The sequence below is a fragment of the Triticum urartu genome, chromosome 7 (genome assembly GCF_003073215.2).
Source record: "Triticum urartu cultivar G1812 chromosome 7, Tu2.1, whole genome shotgun sequence".
NCBI lineage: Eukaryota > Viridiplantae > Streptophyta > Magnoliopsida > Poales > Poaceae > Triticum > Triticum urartu.
This window is the reverse complement of record NC_053028.1, coordinates 692,815,206-692,824,618: the sequence shown is the minus strand read 5'-3', so window position 1 is coordinate 692,824,618 and position 9,413 is coordinate 692,815,206.

Below are 9,413 nucleotides of genomic sequence, written 5' to 3'. Positions count from 1 at the left end.
AAAGAGCAATCATCAAAATCACGGAAACCTAACAAATCACACAAAGTCTTTGGAATCGTTGAAACACTAGCACCCAAATCACATAAAGCAAAGAACTCATGATCTTTAATCTTAATATTAATAGTTGGTTCCCACTCATCATAAAGTTTTCTAGGGATAGAAACTTCCAACTCAAGTTTTTCTTCATAAGATTGCATTAAGGCATCAACAATATGTTTAGTAAATGCTTTATTTTGACTATAAGCATGAGGAGAATTTAGCACGGACTGCGACAAGGAAATACAATCAATCAAAGAGAAATTTTCATAATTAAATTTCTTGAAATCCAAAATAGTGGGTTTAGCAACATCTAGGGTTTTAATTTCCTCAATCCCACTTTCATCAAATTTAGCATCAAGATCTAAAAACTCCGAATTTTTGGAATGCCTTCTAGGTAAAGGTGGATCATATTCAGTCCCATCATTATCAAGATTCATATTGCAAAACAAAGATTTAATAGGGGACACATCAATAACGTTTAGATCTTCATTTTATTTTCATAGGAACTAGAAGAACACGCTCTTATAAAGGCATCTTTCTTAGCACGCATCCTAGCGGTTCTTTCTTTGCACTCATCAATGGAAATTCTCATGGCTTTGAGAGACTCATTGATATCATGCTTAGGAGGAATAGATCTAAGCTTTAAAGAATCAACATCAAGAGAAATTCTATCAACGTTCCTAGCCAAATCATCAATCTTAAGCTATTTTTCCTCAATCAAAGCATTGAAATTCTTTTGCGAAGTAATAAATTCTTTAATATTAGATTCAAAATCAGAGGGCATCTTATTATAATTTCCATAAGAAATGTTGCAAGAATTACCATAATTATTAGAGGGATTACTAGGATAAGGCCTAGGATTAAAATTTCCTCTATACGCGTTGTTACCAAAATTGTTTCTACCAACAAAATTCACATCCATAGATTCATTATTATTCTCAATCAAAGTAGACAAGGGCATATCATTAGGATCAGAAGAAACACTCTTACTAGCAAATAATTTCACAAGTTCATCCATCTTTCTACTCAAAACATTAATTTCTTCTATTGCATGCACCTTTTTATTAGTAGATCTTTCAATATGCCATTGAGAATAATTAACCATAATATTATCTAGGAGTTTAGTAGCTTCTCCTAAACTGATTTCCGTAAAAGTGCCTCCCGCGGCCGAATCTAAAAGATTTCTAGAAGCAAAATTCAATCTGGCATAAATTTTTTGTATAATCATCCACAAATTCAAACCATGAGTAGGGCAATTACGTATCATTAATTTCATCCTCTCCCAAGCTTGTGCAACATGTTCATGATCAAGTTGCTTAAAATTCATAATATCGTTTCTAAGGGAGATGATCTTAGCGGGAGGAAAATAATTAGAGATAAAAACATCTTTGCACTTGTTCCAAGAATCAATACTATTTTTAGGCAAAGACGAAAACCAAGTTTTAGCACGATCTCTAAGCGAAAAAGGAAATAGCTTCAACTTAACAATATTGTTGTCCACATCTTTCTTCTTTTGCATATCACACAAATCAATGAAGCTATTTAGATGGGTAGCGGCATCTTCACTAGGAAGGCCGGAAAACGGATCTTTCATGACAAGATTCAGCAAAGCGGCATTAATTTCACAAGATTCAGCATTGCTAAGAGGAGCAATCAGAGTGCTAATAAAATCATTGTTGTTGGCATTGGTAAAGTCACACAATTTAGTGTTATCTTGAGCCATCATGACAAGCAAGCAATCCAACACACAAGTAAACAAAAAGCAAGCAGGCAAAAAGAGGTAAATAGAGAAAGAGAGGGAGGATAGAGGGAGAGGGCGAATTAAACAGCAAGGGTGAAGTGGGGGAGTGGAAAACGAGAGGCAAATGGCAAATAATGTAATGCGGGAGATAAGGGTTGTAATGGGTACTTGGTATGTTGACTTTTGCGTAGATTCCCCGGCAACGGCGCCAGAAATGGCTCGTTGTCGGGATTCAAATCTTGACTTGCGCGAACCTCCCCGGCAACGGCGCCAGAAATTCTTTTTGCTACCTCTTGAGCACTGCGTTCGATTTCCTTGAAGAGGAAAGGATGATGCAGCAAAGTAGCGTAAGTATTTCCCTCAGTTTTTGAGAACCAAGGTATCAATCCAGTAGGAGGCTACGCGCGAGTCCCTTGCACCTGCACAAAACAAATAACTCCTTGCAACCAACACGGTAAGGGGTTGTCAATCCCTTCACGGTCACTTACGAGAGTGAGATATGATAGGATAATATTCTTGGTATTTTTGTGATAAAGATGCAAAGTAAAATAAAAGCAAAGGAAAAAGCAAAGGAAATAACTAAGTATTGGAAGATTAATATGATGAAGATAGACCCGGGGGCCATAGGTTTAACTAGTGGCTTCTCTCAAGAGCATATATATTTTACAGTGGGTGAACGAATTACTGTTGAGCAATTGACAGAATTGAGCATAGTTATGAGAATATCTAGGTATGATCATGTATATAGGCATCACGTCCGAGACAAGTAGACCGACTCCTGCTTGCATCTACTACTATTACTCCACTCATCGACCGCTATCCAGCATGCATCTAGAGTATTAAGTTCATGAAAACAAAGTAACGCCTTAAGCAAGATGACATGAAGTGGAGGGATAAATTCATGCAATATGATTAAAAAAACCACCTTGTTATCCTCGATGGCAACAATACAATACGTGCCTTGCTGCCCCTACTGTCACTGGGAAAGGAGACCACAAGATTGAACCCAAAGCTAAGCACTTCTCCCATTGCAAGAAAGATCAATCTAGTAGGCCAAACCAAACTGATAATTCGAAGAGACTTGCAAAGATAACCAATCATACATAAAAGAATTCAGAGAAGATTCAAATATTGTTCATAGATAATCTTGATCATAAACCCAGAATTCATCAGTCTCAACAAACACACCGCAAAAACAAGAATACATCGAATAGATCTCCACAAAAGAGGGGGAGTACATTGTATTGTGATCCAAAAAGAGAGAAGAAGCCATCTAGCTAATAACTATGGACCCGAAGGTCTGAGGTAAACTACTCACACTTCATCGAAGAGGCTATGATGTTGATGTAGAAGCCCTCCGTGATAGATGCCCCCTCCGGCGGAGCTCTGGAATAGGCACCAAGATGGGATTTCGTGGATACAGAAAGTTACGGCGGTGGAATTAGGGTTCTGGATCCGTATTTGATCGTTTGGGGGTACATATGTATATATAGGAGGAAGGAGTACGTCGGTGGAGCAACAGGGGGCCCACGAGGGTGGAGGGCGCGCCTGGGGGAGGGGGGTAGGCGCGCCCCCTACCTCGTGGCTTCCTCCTTTATTTCTTGAGGTAGGGTCCAAGTCTCCTGGATCATGTTCGGTGAGAAAATCACGTTCCCGAAGGTTTCATTCAGTTTGGACTCCGTTTGATATTCCTTTTCTGTGAAACTCTGAAATAGGCAAAAAACAACAATTCTGGGCTGAGCCTCCGGTTAATAGGTTAGTCCCAAAAATAATATAAAAGTGGATAATAAAGTCCAATAATGTCCAAAACAGTAGATAATATAGCATGGATCAAGCAAAAATTATAGATACGTTGGAGACGTATCAACGGGCAGTCAGAGCCACACCTGCGGCCGCACTGAGCAGAGCAGAGGAGGGAAGCCGAAGCACAAGACAACCAAAGCAACGCGAATACCGGAGACACAAAGAGCAAGGGAGCGAAGTGGACTCCCCCGGCAAGACCCTTGCCGGGGCAGTCTCCGCAGCCCTGGCAAGAGCATTGCCGGTGCAGTCTCCGCAGCCCCGACAAGAGCCTTGCCGGGGCAACTTGCCCAATGCCAGCAGAGCGCGCCGCCCTTGAGCCAAGGAATTTCAACGCCATCAACCACATCGGAACCAAGGCTCGGGAGGCGCCTCCGTGGTGGCATGTAGATCTTTATGGAGATCATAAATACACAAGATCAAATGAGAACCAGAAGACGACGATCCTTGGCAAGATCCTTGCCAAGGAAATCCACGAGACCCCCGGCAAGATCCTTGCCGGGGACGACCGCGGTGCCACGGCAAGACCCTTGCCAGGTCCCCGGCAAGACCCTTGCCGAGGACATCTGCGGGGCTGCAGCCAGGCCTACGTCTGCCAAGACTCCACCGCCGCTCCCATGCAGCTGCTATCTCAACCAGCTGGGCAGGCGTCTGCGTGGCAGTGTGCGGCCTCCACACCGACTCAGCAAGCACCTGCGTGGTGGCATGCAGATCTTCGTGAAGACTCTGCCACCATGCCAGCCCAGCAGCCAGTCAACGTGACGCTACAACGCCTCGTCAGCTCGGACGCGCGTCGGAGTCAGGCGAGGCGACGACAGCTGGGACGAGTTTCCTTGACGTCCATGATAAAGTAAGAGGGGCACGTCGGCAGCGCATTAAATGTATTTGTCCGACGGTGCCAGAGGATATACTCAACCACTATACACCTTTCCACCTCCTGTGTGCCACTATGACGACCCCTTTTTGGCTATAAAAGGAGGCCCGAGGCGTACTGGAGAGTGATTCGGATCTTTGGAACGAGACACACACCGTAGCTAGTTCAAGAACTCAAGAACACTCAAATATACATCAAAGCAGGACTAGGATATTACGCGTCTCCGTGGCCCGAATCTGGGTAAACGATCCTTGTGCTGACCGCCAGACCCGCTCTTTGCACAACCCCGCGTCCGCCAACCGTAGAAAGGATTCCAGTGATTCCATAGGTGTCGTTTCCACCAACAATGTTCAAGAGGCAATATGTGTGAGAAGACATGTGCCAGTTCTGCCGCCTTCAAACCGGGCCATTCTCCGAGCAACGATCTCATGCACCCTCTGGAAAACATGCTGGAGTGTTGCACATTTGCTATTGAAGACTCATTCATTCCTTTTAATCCAAATGAACCAGCATATCAGCAAGCAGATTGATTCCTTCGCACTCTCGCTTTTTGCCGGAGAAACAAGCCTGACAGGAGTGCCAGAATGTCGCCAGAAGTGTTGTTGCTGGTACGGTTGCATTCCGGGGCGAAACTCAAGTTCGGGCGAAACTGCACAAAGAGATGGGTGACGGATTCAGGTCGGTATCAGCAATGTGAGAGCTAAACACGATCGTGTACTAGTCCAAATAGTACTCTGTACTAGCGTCCGGGTAGTACTCCAGTTAGTAGCCGACTTGGTTAGCTCATAGCTATGTTCAACATATATATATGCGTGTACCCCAGACCTTGTAACACAACGAAGAGATCAACGAAAAAGAAGAGATCAATACAAAGTATCCAACAGGTGCGATAGGCACCTCTGGCCATCACCAAATAGTTTCTCAATCTGTTTCCTGTCGCTACGTCAGCCAAGAGAGTTCCGCCGACGCCAAAGAGACGATCGATCAGATCGATCTAGCAAGCTAGCCCGGCTACGTTACCTACGTGTGCTGCTGCTACTCTGGTGTTTTGATCCGGCGATCAAAAGCCAACAATTGGTATCTAGAGCCTCGACGATCTACGATGACGGACAACGACGCTGAGTCAGTCAAGTCCGGCAACAGCAATTCCAAGGGAAACAAATCCGGCAACGGCGGTTTCAAGGCGAACAAGACAGCGACAAGGTGAAGAAGGGCGCCAAGTCAGCAACTAGTGGTGGCGGAACGGGCGGCGCCAACGTACTAGCGCATCGCAACATCCCCGTCCAGTACTCGATGCTCACCGACGCCAACTACGGCGTGTGGGCGTTGAAGATGAAGATCATTCTCCGAACCCTTCGAGTGTAGGAGGCCATCACGGACGACGACGTCGACGAGGAGTGCGACGAAGGTGCCATAGCCCAGTCTGTGCCGAATTCCGTGCTGATGACATTGACGGTATTCGAGGCAGCAAGAGAGGCGTGGAATGCACTCAAAGAGATGAGGATCGGAGAAGATCGCGTCACGAAGGCTCGGGCACAAGTGCTGAAGCGCCAATTTCACAAGTTGCAGATGGAGGAAACTGAATCGGTGAACGACTATGCCATGCGTCTGACTACATTGGTTGGAGAGATCCGCGCACTTGGTGCAAAGCTCGAGGAGACCGAGATTGTGGAGAAGTTTTCCAGCTCAGTGACTGATAAATTCACGTACATCATTGGCACGCTCGAGCAGCTTTACGACATCGACGACATGACCATAACGGAGGCGATTGGACGCTTGCGGACATGGGAAGAGAATGCTCGTGGTTGTCGGAAAGGCAAAGGAGGAGGTGGTGACCAACTCATGTACTCGCGCGCAGATTGGGAGACCCCAAGTAGCAAAGGAAGGCGTGATGGTGGTGAAGGCTCAAGCAACGCGAAGCGCGCGGACAAACCGGAAAAGGCAAAGGAAAAGGCAAGCCACAAGGTCGTGGTAAGGCGGACCGATATAAAGAGCGGAAGCCACGGAACTTGGATATGTCCGAGGTCAAGTGCTATAACTGCAACGAGATGGGTCACTTTGCAAAGGATTGTCCGGAGCCTAACAAGCGGGAGATCAAGGCAAATTTGGCGAAGCAGGAAGACAAAAGTCCAGGTCTTCTGATGGCCGAAGTTTGTGATCTCGTCCAAACAGCGGTTGTGAAACCAAACCGGAAGGTGCTACTTCATGAGAAAAAGGTAACACCAAAGTTATCCGGGAGTCAGAACGTGTCGTGGTATCTAGACACAGGTGCTAGTAACCACATGACGGGGTGTAAGGAGAAGTTCCTCGAGCTGGAATATGATGTTCAAGGCTCGGTCAAGTTCGGTGATGGTTCAAATGTGGAGATTTGCGGGCAAGGTTCTGTCCTCTTTGAGGGTCTCACAGGAGAACATCGCATACTCACCGGAGTATACTACATCCCAAGGCTTCGCAACAACATCGTCTCTGTCGGGAAACTTGACGAGAATGGATGCAAGGTGGAAATTAAGAACGGGGTGATGACGATCTTCAACAACCTCCGAAACGTGCTAGCCTGTGTTAATCGCACACGGAACAGGCTCTATATTCTCAACCTTGATCAATCTCATCCAGAGTGTTGGCTCGCCAAGAGTGATGATGATTCGTGGTTATGGCATGCTAGATTTGGACACGTTAACTTCTACGCCTTGAAGAAGATGTCGAAGATGGATATGGTATCTGGGATGCCGTTTATCGACCATGTTGATCGAGTATGTGATGGGTGCTTGGTTGGAAAACAGCAGCGCATGCCGTTCCCTGCTCAGTCTACCTATCGTGCAAGTGATGCACTCAAGCTGCTCCATAGTGATCTATGTGGCCCTATCACCCCAGCAACTCACGGAGGAAAGAAGTATCTCTTCCTAGTGGTAGATGACTACTCGAGATATATGTGGGTCGTTTTCCTACGATCTAAAGATGAGGCGTTTGAAGCGTTTAAGAAGCTGAAGACTGCAACGGAGATGGAACACAAGCTGAAGGTTCGCGCTCTAAGGACATATTGCGGGGGAGAGTTTACGTCAAACGAGTTCAACGACTACTGCGAGAAGATTGGCATAAAGAGGTTCCTCGCGGCGCCTTATACGCCACTGCAGAACGGGGTTGTTGAAAGGCGCAATCGAACCGTCGTTGACATGGCGAGAAGTTTACTTAAGAGCAAGAACTTGCCAGGGACTTTTTGGGGAAAAGCTATCTCGACGGCGGTCTATCTTCTCAACCGGGCTCCAACGAAGGCAGTGATCGGCAAGACTCCCTATGAAGCAATTTACGGACGGAAGCCGAATGTGTCTCATCTACGGACGTTTGGGTGCGTGGCGCATGTGAAGACGGCGGAGCCACATCTCTCAAAGCTTGCCGATCGTAGCACCAAGATGGTGTTCATCGGATACGAGAGAAGTTCCGGCACCAAGGCATACTGCTTCTACGATCCACGAACCAAGCGTCTACGGATTTCACGCAACGTCATGTTTGAAGAAAACCAAGCGTGGAATTGGAGCGCAGCAGTCGACGATGCTCCAAACAGTAACATATTCATAGTTGAATTTCCAACTGATGATGATGCAGGGGAGGACGTCCAGGTGGTTGGCAAGATGCCCAACCAAGGTGACCACAATGGTAGTGATCATCATGGTGCCGACACCAACGACGACGCGCATGGGTCGCAATAGCGACAACGACGCGCACGACACGGGCAGCGATCTCGACAACGAGGCGCATAGTGATGATGACAATCAAGATGATGGTCATGGTCACGATGACTACGCCGACGTCGAGGGTGCCAACGATCCGGCATCTACCACGCCTAAGACTCAACGGTCTTCCTCAAGTGCATCAATGCCGACACAATTTGTGTCACCTCCTTCGCAAGCCACAACGGATTCTTCCGGGCCTCGTCGCTACAAGACCCTCAAGAAAGTCTACAAGTACGCAAAGCCAGTTACGCTCGAGTACTCCGATTTGTGTTTACTCGGAGTTGAGGAGCCGGCGAACTTGTAGAGGCGAGCAAAAGCTCAAGTTGGATGCACGCCATGGATGAGGAGATGAAGGCGATCGAGAGCAATGGCACGTGGACTTTGGTAACCCGACCTCCGAACCAAAAGGCCATAGGTTTGAAATGGGTTTACAAGTTGCAGAAGGACACGAAGGGTGTCATTGTGAAGTACAAGGCAAGACTCATTGCAAAGGGCTACGTACAACGTCAAGGAGTTGACTATGAGGAGGTGTTTGCACCGGTGAGAGTGCTCCTAGCTTTGGCAGCACAAGAGGATTGGAAGGTTCATCATATGGATGTGAAATCCACTTTCCTCAACGGCGACCTCAAAGAAGAAGTGTACGTGGAACAACCCCTCGGCTACGAGAAGAAAGGCGAAGAAGGGAAAGTTTACAAGCTCAAGAAGACACTTTACGGGCTGAAGCAAGCGCCAAGAGCTTGGAACGCAAAGTTAGACCGAAGTTTGGTCTCGACGGGTTCAAAAGATGTCCCCTCGACGATCCGAAAGATAATCTACCAAGCACCGAAGAACAGATAAAGGTTGAAGACACGACCAAGGAGGAGCGCTGGCGTCAGGCTACGGACGAGCCGACGGCAGCAAAGACGGTCACTAAAATGCAATGCCTAAGATGTTGCTTATGAGTAGTACCAGTCGCATTTGAGATCCAAGTCACACTAAGGACATCGTGTTTAGGGGGGTGAATGTGAGAGCTAAACACGATCGTGTACTAGTCCGAATAGTACTCTGTACTAGCGTCCGAGTAGTACTCCAGTTAGTAGCCGACTTGGTTAGCTCGTAGCTATGTTCAGCATATATATATGCGTGTACCCCAGACCTTGTAACACAACGAAGAGATCAACGAAAAAGAAAAGATCAATACAAAGTATCCAACAGGTGCGACAGGCACCTGTGGCTGTGGCCATCACCAAAT